The sequence below is a fragment of the Dasypus novemcinctus genome, unplaced genomic scaffold (genome assembly GCF_030445035.2).
Source record: "Dasypus novemcinctus isolate mDasNov1 unplaced genomic scaffold, mDasNov1.1.hap2 scaffold_206, whole genome shotgun sequence".
Lineage (NCBI taxonomy): Eukaryota > Metazoa > Chordata > Mammalia > Cingulata > Dasypodidae > Dasypus > Dasypus novemcinctus.
This window is the reverse complement of record NW_026688180.1, coordinates 132,611-133,435: the sequence shown is the minus strand read 5'-3', so window position 1 is coordinate 133,435 and position 825 is coordinate 132,611. Positions and strand designations below refer to the sequence as shown.

General features: G+C 35.5%; 1 pseudogene; it reads right to left on the bottom strand.

Annotated features, from left to right (window-relative positions):
• Window positions 1–442: 442 nt before the first annotated feature.
• Window positions 443–577, bottom strand: LOC131277634 (small nucleolar RNA SNORA31; annotated as a pseudogene).
• Between the last annotated feature and the right edge of the window lie 248 nt (window positions 578–825).

Genomic DNA, 825 nt, shown 5'->3' with positions numbered 1-825 from the left:
TCTTTGTCTTTCATGACCTTATCATTTTGGAAGGAGTACTAGTGAGATATTTTGTAGAATGGCCCTCAGTTTGGGTTTGCATGATGTTTTCTCATGATTTGATTGAGATTGTACATTTTTGGCAAGCACATCACAGAGGTGAGTGCTCATCTCAGTGCAGCATGTTAAGAATACATGATGTTGAATGTCTTATTTTTGGTTATGTTGACCTTGATCATTTGGTTAACATGGCATCTGTCAGGTTTCTCCACTATAAAGGTACTATTTTTCCCTTTGTAATTGATGACGTTTCTTGGAGGAGATACATTTATTCTGTTAATGTCATGTTTTCACTTAAACTTTCACCCATGGATTTTAGTATCTACCTGTGCATTTTTTTTTCTGTTTTTAAGTTTATTTCTGAGTTGCAAAGATTATTTTCCCTTCCCCGTTTTTTAGAATTTCCTGGATTCCCCCATTCAATCTTGGCTGCCACAACCAGACAGACAGAAAGCATGAGGACCTTCTTTTTCTTGCATCTGTAGTAGAAACCTTTTAGCAGCAGATATGAACTGCTCCAGGGCTGTAAGAGATGCATTTATCTGTGAATCTTGCTTGCAACAGTGGTGTTTGCCTAATAGTGATTTTGTATTTCCCTCATTCCTTTCTACACTTATTGATTGGGTAATCTCTAAGAAAGAGCTGTCCCTTCTCCCCTACTTTATTTATTTATCATCATCTATTTATATTGATAAGTATGGACTCATGAGTATTTATTTAGATTTATGGATGACAATCCAATCTTTGATTATTTATTTTGTGGCTTAAATTGTTCCAACTTTCACC